Here is an 11970-nt window from a genome sequence, read left to right as displayed (position 1 = left end):
AAAACTTCCTCCCTCTTCCAGCATCTTAAAGCTACAGGACGTGAAATTGATTTTGAAGGAACCAAACTAATCTCCAAAACTGAACACCACAACAAGAGAATAATTATGGAAGCCATCGAAATAGAAAAACACCCCCACATCATGAATAAACGTGATGATACCTCCCGCCTACCAGACATCTGGAAACTAGCCCTAATCAACAAACGAGTCCTAGCCACGAAAACTGACACCGGACCCAGAACAACACAGTACACCACCACCATTCACCCTCACCAGACCCAAACCCAAGCCCAAACCCATCCCTCAGACAAAATGCAACCACCATCCAGAAGCCAAACCATGACGACATCACCAGCTGCTGCACCTCCCTCCGACCCCCACACAAAGCAAACGGACACACGCCATGAACACAGAGCTAGACCGCAAACTCGGAGACAAACCAAAGCCTGGTATGCTACATCACAGCCTTCTGCTCTGGACACCATATCACAGAACTCAGGGGGTTACAACGCTAAAGCTCAGGATGTTACAACACAGCCAACCACCCAGGATGTTGCAACACAAAACTCAGGATATCACTACACTAGATCTCAGGATGTAATCACACAACCCATTACCCAGGTTGTTATAACACAAAAGACTAATGGGCACACAGCCAGCACCTCAACTACTCAGAATGTTACGAAACAGCTGAACAATCCGCAAACAATAGCTCCCACACAGCCAACCAATCCACCTACAGCAACTAAGCCAGCACTCCACACCCACACACCAATATTTATAGAGAGACGGCAGCTCCGATCACACTTTGCTCGCACAAGCATGCAGCCAAAGACCCCAGCCTGGAGATGAGGAGTGGGACCTCGTCAAAACGTTGCCAAGATACTTTCAATCTTACACGGGAAAAGACCCGAATACACCAAGACCTGCATATATATATATATATATGTGTGTGTGTGTGTGTGTGTGTGTATTAAAGGTAAAAAAGGATATATGCAGTTTTATCTTCATTTTAGATATCAAAGGTGGGAAACATGTCCAAGTGGCTCTTTGAGTGTTTTGGGTTGCCTACCCCTGTTCTAGTCAGATGAAACTGGAACAAGAAGAAGACCAGACTGAACTGATGATCCTAAACCAAACATGGAGAATTGAACCACTTAATAAATACAAAGGGACCGGCTCCCATGAATAATTGACAACTGGATGTTCTCCCTTGATTTAAACAACATCTGCAGGAATGAAGGGAGATGCATCGGAGGATCTAAATGCTCTGGCATGAAAACCTGTTTGGCACAAAAAGAAAGCCAGAGTCAGATTTAAAAATGGGGCTTAAAATTTTACCCAATAGGTTAAAGAGAATTTTAGAGATAGTGATTGATGTAATATGTAGGATTTAGACTTATAATGGAATTGAAAATTAACTGTTAGATTATAGTTTGGAATGTACTATGGAAATGGGTTTGTGACAATGAAAGATATTTTATTAGAAAAAGAGGAGCTATTAGGATGAAAAACAGAATATATTTGTGGAATAAAGAATGGCAACTGAAATTAAGTAAAATTTTAAAATAGGATTTGGAATGCTATTAATAAATGCATTGATTGATTGAGCTTTATTTAGAAATGTATTAATTGGAATATGATACAACAATTAAGGGAAATAGAGAGGGATGATGGAGAATTTTAGAGATATTGATTGATTTAATATTTAGATTTATAATGAAAATGAAAATTAATTGTTAGACTATATTTTGGAACTGTAATATGGAAATGGACTTGTGACAATGAAAGATATGTTATTAGTAAATGAGGACCTATCAAGATGAGGAATAGAATATATCTGTGAAATAAAGTAATGTGATTTTTGGAATATTATATATACTTTAGATATGATAATTAACTTGTAATGAAATGAGGGAAATCAGAGTTACTCAAAGTTTAAATATTATGGTTATTAAAGGCTAATTTAAACATGGTAATTCGAATTAACTAAAATTTAAAGACAGGATTTGGATATGTTTAAGTGAAATGTTATTGATAAATGTATTGATTGATTGAGCTTTACCAAGCAATGTATTAATTTGAATATGACATAATAATTAAGAGAAATAGAGAGGGAACTTTAACAATGTAACCTGACAGATATATAAAGGATTTTGTTATTGGATTATAGATTACCCTATCACCATGTTGCTTCCTAAGTATTTGGATGTTAAAACTGAAAAACTTCAATAAAACTTGTTCAAAAGAAGTGGGCCACGCAGATGGCCTTAGTAGGTTGCCTCTACAGCTATTAGAGTTAAATCCTGCTCCTGCTAACCACATCCTGGCTATCCAGAATTTGCAGGGGATGTTGCTGCTGAAACAGCTTCAGACAACACGATGAGTTGCGTGTTGAATTGTGTGCTTACAGGATGGCCGGAAATTTGTCCCGGCCCTACCTTTCAGAGTTTCTGGAGAAGGAAGCATGAGTTATCCACCTATAAGGGTTGTATCCTGTGGGGCAGTAGGGTAGAAATCCCAACCTCACTGAGGACTAGAATCCTTGATTATCTGCATGAGGGACTTCCAGGAATAGTCCGGATGAAGGTACTCACTCGTAGCTACCTTTGGTGGCCTGCTCGATAAAGATATCAAGGCCCAGGTCCACAGGTGCCTCATTTGCCAGCAGTCAAGGCCAGAAATGCCACATGCTCCTATACATAGATGGGAGACCACACAAGCCCCTTGGTCAAGGATTCATATTGATTTTGCTGGCCCCTTTCAGGGGCAACTTTTCCTCATTGTTGTGGACAATCACTCCAAGTGGCTAGAGGTCGTTCCAGTGTCCACTATACTGCCAGGACCATCCAGGTTCTGCGCGGCATTTTTTGCAACGCATGGGTTCCCAGATGTCATAGTCTCAGACAATGGGGCTCAATTTATTTCTGCAGAGTTTCAGTCCTTTTTAAGGGCGAATATGATTAGGCATGCCACTTCGGCTCCTTTTCATCTGGCCTCTAACGGCCAAGCGGAACGCATGGTTAGAACAACCAAGGAATCCTTGAAGAGGATCACAAATGGCAATTGGCATCTTTTAAAAGAGAGTTAAAGGAAGTTATAGATTTGTTAGATTAATAGTTGATTAATGTTAGTTAGATTATGATTATCTTATTGTTAATCCTGTGATTGGCTCTGGGAAGTGAGGGGGGGAGGGATGGAGGGTTGGGTTTGGGGGGAGGGGGGATTTATATTATAAAATTTTATAAAATTTTCAATAAAAAAACAAAAAAAACAAATGGCAATTGGCATCACAGGTTGGCAGATTTCCTACTCTGCCAACGCACTACGCCCTGCATTTCTACCAGCAAGAGCCCAGCTGAATTAAGATGGAGGCGCCGATTGATCACAAAGCTGGGTCGCTTACATCCAGACAGGGTTGCTTCCCAAGTGCTGCAGCCTAAGGCACCGAGGCACTTGCAAGAGGGTGATCCGGTTTGGGCACACAACTATGGACAAGGAGCACTGTGGGTGGTAGCTGTGATTTGCAAGGTGTCAGGGCCGCTCTCATATGAAGTGGCCATGGAAGACGGTTGTGTGCTTCGCAGGCACATTGACCCGCTGCGTTGGAGGTTACCACGCCATTCTTCTGCTCCTCACTCTGCTCTAGAGGGGGAGGAGGAACACAATTATGATTGTGCATCTGAGTCTCTCAGCGAAAGCGAGACCTTGCAATCGCCGAACAGGGGTTTTGCCAACGAAGCTGCTCCTAACTCAGGCACTGTGCCCACAGGACATTGCTCTCAATTGGGACATTGCTGTCAATTGGCTTCTTATGCCGATCCGGTGGATTCTTTCCCACACGGAACATTGGCTCAGACCTACCGGAACAGGCCAGCCAAAGGGAAATGGACAAAAGCTTGGATCTACCGGAACAGGCCAGCCTTCATGAATCGGCTCTACCCATGTCAGATGGGTGACACAGCCCCAGTCTTCCAAGCCTGGCAGGCGAGCTTGCAGATCAGGAGCTAGCAGCAGTTCCAAGACGTTCGGAGCGGACGAAAGGCCCACTGAAATATTTAAAGGACTACGTAAGGTTTTTGTCATTGCAAACTTAAAATGCTTATGTATTTTTATTGCAAATGTATTTTAAATGCTTATGTATGTTTCTTTGAAATTTTGAATGCTTATGTGTTTGTCATTGCAAACTGAAACGCTTAAGTATTCTTGATATTGAACAGTGTAATGTCAGGCTTATGTACCACTGAGTGTCATTGTGCCTTTGAATGTGTGTAATTTTTGAATAACAAACAATGCTTTGTAAGTGTCAAAGATACAAGGGGAAGGGATGTAATGTATTGAGCTGAATTTATGAACAGGCTTTTGAGATCTGTGCAGGGATGGTTAGCAGACCACGTGGCCTGCCAGCCAGACTTGCTGTTTACAAGACTAATTAGTATGCATTTGAGTGGGAAAATACTGTGTTTCCATTGGCTGACGCCACCCAAAGCTGAATGTATAAATAGGGGTGGAGCAATGCTTGTTAGTTTCTGTTTTGACCTTCAATAAAGAAAGCACTTGTTTCAACTGCTGCCTCTTCAATGCTGAACCAAGCAGAAAACAGAACAATGTCCATTTAAAATATTTTAATATGTTTTTTATTTCTTGCTTATTTAGTTTTCTAAGCTGTATTTGGAGATGTCATGGAATGAATATTGCATCTTTACATGCAAAGGAAGTGATATCAGCTTCACGATTTTGATATTGTCTTTTGTTAGTGAAACGGGCCTAATTTGAGGGACTATCTACATCCCATAGTGTCTGTCTAGCTGATAAGAATGGTCAGTGGGTGTGCTTTAGATACCTTCAATTAAAGAATGTCATCTTTTGAGATCCAGAGATTGAGTCTTCTTTGTAACAGAACCTACTATATAAAATAAAGTGCCCTGTGAGATGTAGGTGACGCCTACCCTAATAGCATGAAACTATGTCCATTGTAGGAACTGTGTGTACACAATTACCGGTGCTCCAGCCCAACAAATAATGAAACTTTCAAAATAGCTCAATCACAGCTATTGGAAATGCTATAGCCCTGCAAGAAGATACATTTCAAAATGCTAGGAATCAACATAAACTCCTCCCTTCTCTGTTATTGGCATACAGATAGTCCTTGAGGTATGAATATATAATATCTTACTTAGCTTTGTTTTCTTCTTGTATATTTTTCTTTTTTTCTCCTTTTTAACTTAGTGAATAAAATAAAAAAATTAACCCGTCATAAGTACACATTTAGGGTGCATTCATACCTCCGAAAAGTCATTAAATGGCCATTTGTACCCAAAAGAATACCCCAAGGATGATTTAGCCTGAAATATATAGCTTTTTTCAAGCTAGTGTTGGCATTAGTTTGCATTGCTAGAAAGGCCAATTTTAAGAGAGAGAGAGAGAGAGAGAGAGAGAGAGAGAGAGAGAGAGAGAGAGAGAGAGAGAGAGAGAGAGAGAGAGAGAGAGAGAGAGAGAGAGAGAGAGAGAGAGAGAGAGAGAGAGAGAGAGAGAGAGAGAGAGAGAGAGAGAGAGAGAGAGAGAGAGAGAGAGAGAGAGAGATATCTTTAATAATTGACCTACTCCTTAACATCGGAAATCAACTGGATAACTTTGGACAGTCACTGTCCCTCAGGCCTAGGAGAAAGGCAATGACAAACTACTTGCAAAAAACTTGAAACTGCAAAGGTGCCACAGGAGTGTTGTAACCACCTTCAAGTAAAAGGATTCTAGTATCATCAAGCAGTGACCTAACACCAATATCTAGAAAGTTGTTAGAGCAGATGATAAAACAGGGCTTTTGTAGGCATCTTGAAGACAATTTCAGGATTGGTAGGAATCAACATGATATTGTCCAGAATAGATCAGATGGAACAACTATTGTCTCTTTCTTTGACAAAGCAACTACCTTAGCAGATAAATAACAGAACAGAACAACAATTGGAAGTGACCTTGAAGGACGTCTAGTCCAACCTTTGACTCAAGCAGGAAATTGTATACTATTTCAGATAAATAGTTGCCGTATCTCTTCTTCAAAAGAAATAGAGAGAATGTTGGGAGGTTGTTTTACCTCAGTTTCAGCAAAGAAATTATTATTATTATTATTATTATTATTATTATTATTATTATTATTATTATTATTATTATTATTTATTGAATTTATATACCGCCCTATCTCCCTTACGGGACTCAGGGCAGTGAACAGGCGATAATAAAAACCACGATAAATATACACAAATTTCTGTTCTAAAATCAAATTAAATAACAGGCCTGCTCTAAAAATACCCCATACAAAACCCCCACTAAAACATAATCAAACTACGACAGGCCGGCCGCACGGAATAGATGGGCCTTCAGGGCTCGGCGAAAAAGGCGCAGGTCTGCAACTGTACATAGGTCGGGGGTAGGTCATTCCAGAGGGCAGGAGCTGCCACAGAGAAGGCTCTCCCCCTGGGGGTCGCCAGCCGGCATTGTCTGGCCGACGGCACCCTAAGGAGGCCCTCTCTGTGGGAGCGGACTGGTCGAAGGGAGGTGTTTGGTAGGAGGCGGTCTTGCAAATACCTAGGTCCATTGCCACGGAGCGCTTTAAAGGTTGTTACTAACACCTCAAGCGCACTCAGAAGGTTGTTACTAACACCTTGAAGCGCACTCGGAAGGCCACAGGCAGCCAGTGCAGCTCGCGCAGGAGAGGTGTTACATGGGAGTATCTAGAGGCCCCCAGGATCCCCCGCGCGGCCGCATTCTGAACTAGCTGGAGCCTCCAGGTGCACCTCAAGGGGAGCCCCATGTAGAGAGCGTTGCAATAGTCCAGGCGGGAAACGAGGGCTTGAGTGACCGTGCGTAGAGTGTCACGATCCAGAAAGGGGCGCAACTGGCGTATCAGGCGAACCTGATGAAAAGCCCCCCTGGCCACGGCTGTCATATGGTCGTCTAAAGACAGCCGAGTATCCAGGAGGACGCCCAGGTTGCGGGCCCTCTCCGCGGGGGCTAATGACTCGCCCCCGATAGCCAGGGATGGAGCCAACTGGCTATGTCGTGACGCAGGAAACCACAGCCACTCGGTCTTGGACAGGTTGAGTCGAAGCCTGTTCCTCCCCATCCAGACTCGCACGGCCTCCAGACACCGGGACATCACTTCCGCGGCATCTTTGGGGTGGTCCGGGGTGGAGATATACAACTGGGTGTCATCTGCGTACTGATGAAACTCCACCCCGAAACCACGGATGATCTCACCCAGTGGCTTCATATAGATGTTGAACAGGAGAGATTATTAACTTCAGAGATTCAGCATTAATAGCTGTAAGTAAAGAGCAGAAACCAGAGATGTCCTGCAGGTTCTGTTTTGGGCCAATATTAGTCAATCTTTTTATTAATTATTGGAATAACAAAATTGATGAGCTGCTTATTAAATTTGCTGATGAGAAAAAACTGGAAGATGTAACCAACATCCAGAATAATAGAAGGAGATCTGTCCAGAGTCTAATCTGGACATGTTGAAAGACTATGGGGAGAGGAACACGTTGTTCTTCAAGCTAGTATTGGCATTGCTAGATGCCAAATCTGACTAAACTATGAACTTCAGGTAAACACAGGTTATAAAGAGAGCCACCTCCACTGCTAGGCCACTACTGTTAATAAGTAATGGAGAAGGGAGATAAACTGAGTTATACAGCTTTAAAAGTTCATTAAAACCAATGGTATTATAAGATCATAAAACCATATTGTTAAGTCCGGAGAATAACGGCGCTTGAGACGAAGCATTTCTAACAAGTCTTTATTCTCTGCTTCCAATCTACGAACAACCCGAGCAGAAGCACGCAGGCCTCTATTTATACCTGCAGATCCCCGGGCAAATTCAACCAATCACAATGCGGTCTTTTCCCGCCTTGCGCATGCGCGCAAGGCCGGCGCCACTCAGTCTGGTCCTGGGCAGCTTTTGCAAATGCCCGGGACTCTTGCAACGTCCCGAGCCTGCCCTTGCAGGCTCAGGACACAACACCCCTTCCCCCTAGATGAAATGATACTGCACCTGCATGGACGCCATCCAAATGATGGTTATATAATTAACAGTTGAGATAAGGTTACACAGTGTTCATACGGTGTGGGACTGTTTCTTCGTACAGAGACCCAGTGGCCCCAACCTTGTTCCCTTAGAGTCCACCAGCCTGGACTTTTAGTTCTAGTAATGCTATTCACCTGCTCACCTTACGTAATCGGCTAGGTATTTGGGAGGGCCTTTTTCCCTTTTTGACCTTCTCGGACTTGGGGAACTTGTATTGTTTTCCCCGTTGCTTCTCGCACTAGGTGACTTGCCCTGTGACTGACAGGTGACTCCTGTTTGACTTTTCTGTCCCTCTCCTGGGAACGAGTATACAGGACCTTGTCGATCGCTAAACCTGGTTGACCTACCCACCATGGAGTTGTCTAACCCCTCTGAACTCATTTCCGTGTTTTCTGACGGAGTGAGAGTTTCTTGGCTTCTTTCTGTAGTGGAAGGGTCTAGGGATGCCTCCCTGTTAGCCCGGATGCGTGAGGACATCCTTCTATGAGCACTGTCAGCAAGCGACGTGTTTCCCCTTTGTTTTGCCTGCTCTCTTGCATGTTGTGAGTTGTGAGTATGCTCCCAGGTATTCTCCGTGTCTGGAGTATTGTTTGTTAGGGGTGGATAGTTAGTATACCTCCGGTGGGACTCCCAGGCTGGAGTGTGTGTAGGGGTGTCTGTGTATCCCCTTTCCCAAGAACTGCTACCTGAAACACCTGTGGAACTTGGGTGTTGAGTACCCGATTCATTTTCCACACCCATCGTTGGCTGTTGACTTTGATTCTCAGAATGCATTTCCCATTCCTCCTCCCCCCCAAGAGGAGACTGAGGAGGACCCCCAGACAAGTCCCGCCTCACACGTAGTTGATCTATGTGGCGCCGAAGAACGCGGCCGTCTGCCAGGGACACCTCGTAGGACAGAGGCCCCGAGACCTTGCAGACCACTGCCGGGACCCAGAGGTGGCCAGGCCCGTAATTCCTGGCCCAGACAGGGTCACCTTCACGCAGGACCCGTGGTGGGTGTGGCTGAGACACCTGCGCAGCTACACGTTCCGGATGCAGCCTGTCCAATTTAGTCATGAGCCGACGACCCCAACGGAGTTCGGCCGGGCACTTACCCGTGGCAGTGCACGGAATAGTACGATGTGCCAGAAGAAAGTCAGCCAACCTGTGATGCCAATTGCCGTAAGTCAGCTTCTTGAGGGTGTCCTTGGTGACGCGGACCATCCGTTCAGCCAGACTGTTGGTGGAAGGATGGAAGGGAGCCGAAGCAGCGTGGCGGATCATGTTGGCCCATAGAAATCCCTGAAACTCAGTAGAAGTAAATTGAGGACCGTTATCCGACACCAGAACATCTGGCAGCCCGTGTGCAGCAAAAATGTTTCTCAACACTTGAATAGTCTTGGCAGCTGTGGTAGAAGACACAGGCACAACCTCCAGCCACTTGGAATGGCTATCAACAACAACCAGGAAGAATTAACCCTGAAAGGGCCCAGCGTAATCTACATGTATTCTAGACCATGGAGTGTGTGTTTCCTCCCACCTGTGCACAGGGGCCTGGGGCATTTCCGGCCTGGATTGCTGGCAGGCATGACACCCATGAACTTGGGCCTCGATGGCCCGGTCAATGCCTGGCCACCACAGATGGCTGCGCGCAAGCGCCTTCATCCTGACTATTCCCGGGTGGCCCTCATGTAAGGAAATCAAGATTCTAGCCCTCAAGGAGGCCAGAATCACAACTCTCGATCCCCAGAGGAGGCAGCCGTTGAAAGTGGACAACTTGTGCCTCTTGACCCAAAAACGTTGGAAGTCCTCCGCAGGGCACCTGTCAGGCCACCCAGACAGGACCCATGACAACACGCGTTTGAGCGTGTGGTCAGTGGCAGTTTCAGCAGCCACATCCCTAGCATTGAGGGGACATTCAGGCAACTCCTGAATGGACAATATGTGTACAGCAGGAGCGGGATCAGGCTCCACAGTAGGCAATGGCAGCCTACTTAAAGCATCTGCATGACCCATTTCCTTACCAGGCTTATGGACCAGTGAATAGTCATAAGCTGAGAGGAAGATGGACCAACGCAGCATACGAGGGGACAGGATGTGAGGAGTTTGTTTGGAGGTAGTGAAGAGCCCCAGTAAAGGCTTGTGGTCAGTAAAGACCGTAAAGTGGCGGCCATAAATAAAGTCATGGAACTTTTTAATTCCAGCCACGAGAGCCAAAGCCTCCCTATCAATTTGAGCATAGTTGCGCTCAGCAGCAGATAAAGTCCTAGAGTAGTAAGCCACAGGGACCTGAGTCCCATCAGCCGTCAAATGGCTAAGAACAGCACCCACACCATAGGGGGAGGCATCACAAGCCAGACACACTGGCAACTGCTCATTGAAATGAGCCAACACCGCATTGGAAGTAAGCAAGGCTTTAACCTCATTGAAACTGGCCTCATGGACTTTGGTCCAGCGCCAGTAAGCATTCTGTGCAAAGGTTCAGCAATAGCAGCTTTATGAGGTAGAAAAGCATGATAAAAGTTCAGTAAACCCAAAAAGGCTTGCAATTCGCCCTTAGACTTGGGGCTTGGAGCCTTCTGAATAGCTTTGAGCTTAGCATCAGACGGGTGGATACCCTGCGCATCTATCCTGAACCCCAGGAACTCAGTGGAGTGCACACCAATCTTACATTTGTCCTGTTTTAGTTTAAGACCTGCTCTCCGGAAACGAAGTAAAACAGCCTTTAAACGCTCAGCCAGCACTTGTGGAGAGTCTCCTGCGATGAGAACGTCATCAAAATAAGGACATACACCAGGAATACCCCTCAGGGTGTTTTCCATTACACTCTGAAAAATGCCAGGAGCGACATTCACCCCAAACTGTAACCTCTTCACCCTGAACGCCCCATGATGGGTGACAATAGTTTGGGCCTCAGCTGTTGCATCATCAACAGGCAGCTGTTGATATGCTTGAGCCAGATCAAGCTTAGTAAAAAAATTTCCCTCCTTGAGAGAAGCCAGAATATGGCTCACAACAGGCACAGGATAAGCATGCTGCTGTAGGGCCTTGTTTAGAGTGCATTTGTAGTCAGCACAGATCCGGATGTCCCCGTTTGCCTTTAAAGGCGTTACAATGGGGGTTTCCCACGGGCTGGAATCTACAGGCTCAAGAATGCCTTGCTGGAGCAATTTGTCCAGTTCAGCGTCAATCTTACTCTTAAGAGCAAAGGGTACTCTCCTAGGTTTAACCCTGATGGGCTGTACCGTTGGATTTAGCTTTAGTGAAACGGGAGATCCGGTGTAGGACCCTAGTTCAGAACTGAACACATCTGCAAACTCCTTGCATACGTCTGCAAGGGTCTCTGTTTGCAATTTATGTAGCCCTGTTACTTGTATTCCCAAGGCCTCAAACCAATCGAGTCCAATGAGACTCGTTCGCTCACCCCCCATTACCAACACTTTTAGGGGGCCTGCAAAATTCTTGAACTGTACTTGAAGGGTGGCCTCCCCCTTAACGCACACTTGAGAATTTTGGAAATCCATAAGGATTACATTAGAAGGCCTTAACGAAACTCGCTGGCCACTGCTGCTGCAGATTTTGTGAAATGTGTTGAGGGAAATTATGGATAGGGCAGATCCCATGTCAAGTTCCATCGATAATGGAACTCCCTGCAATTTCACTTTAAGTGATAGTTTCTTTTTAAGGGGTTTGTGTGTGCCTATTCTTAAAATGTTCCGGCGTGTTGCACAGAACCCCACCTTGTGTTGACTGGGCACCCTGGTACCTTTCAGATTCAATTCTTCCTTCGGTTGTACCTTCTGTCGACTCAGGCAGACCGCAGCGATGTGGCCTTTCTTCCCGCACGCTCGGCAAATGGCGGAACGGAACCGACATTCCGCTCGCTTGTGGCGTCCACCACATCC

General features: G+C 45.3%; 1 pseudogene; it reads right to left on the bottom strand.

Moving 5' to 3' along the window:
• Nucleotides 1-5041: 5041 nt before the first annotated feature.
• LOC114922221 lies at nucleotides 5042-11496 on the bottom strand (annotated as a pseudogene).
• Between the last annotated feature and the right edge of the window lie 474 nt (nucleotides 11497-11970).

The sequence above is a fragment of the Protobothrops mucrosquamatus genome, unplaced genomic scaffold (assembly GCF_001527695.2).
Source record: "Protobothrops mucrosquamatus isolate PMUCROS unplaced genomic scaffold, P.Mucros_1.0 scaffold7, whole genome shotgun sequence".
In the NCBI taxonomy this organism is placed as follows: domain Eukaryota; kingdom Metazoa; phylum Chordata; class Lepidosauria; order Squamata; family Viperidae; genus Protobothrops; species Protobothrops mucrosquamatus.
This window is presented reverse-complemented; position numbering and strand designations above follow the sequence as displayed.